General features: G+C 53.4%; 1 protein-coding gene across 7 annotated transcripts in view; it reads right to left on the bottom strand.

Moving 5' to 3' along the window:
* The window catches only part of LOC138141650 (ras-related GTP-binding protein A), a 122,719-nt gene that overhangs the window by 4,198 nt on the left and 118,167 nt on the right, over positions 1-354 (bottom strand). The window lies entirely within an intron of this gene.

Genomic DNA, 354 nt, shown 5'->3' on the forward strand with positions numbered 1-354 from the left:
GAGAGAGGGAGGGAGAGAGAGAGACAGAGAGAGGGGGGAGGGAGAGATAGGAGGAGAGGGAGAGAGAGAAAGAGAGACAGAGAGAGAGGCAGAGAGAGAGATAGGGGGAGAGGGAGAGAAAGAGAGAGAGTGAAAGAGAGGGAGAGGGGTAGGGAGGGGGAAGGAGAGACAGAGATGGAGAGAGGGAGAGGGAGAGAGAAAGAGAGGGAGGGGAGGGAGAGAGAGAATGAGAGAGACAATGAGAATGAAGGAGAGGGAGAGAGAGAGTGTGTGTGTGTGTGAGAGAGAGAAATGAGAACGAAGAAAGGAGAGAGAGAGAGAGAGAGAGAGAGAGAGAGAGAGAGAGAGAGAGAG

Source organism: Petaurus breviceps, unplaced genomic scaffold, assembly GCF_028583685.1.
Source record: "Petaurus breviceps papuanus isolate PSGF00001 unplaced genomic scaffold, PetGlider_PUasm1.0 90451, whole genome shotgun sequence".
NCBI classification, from domain to species: Eukaryota; Metazoa; Chordata; class Mammalia; order Diprotodontia; family Petauridae; genus Petaurus; species Petaurus breviceps.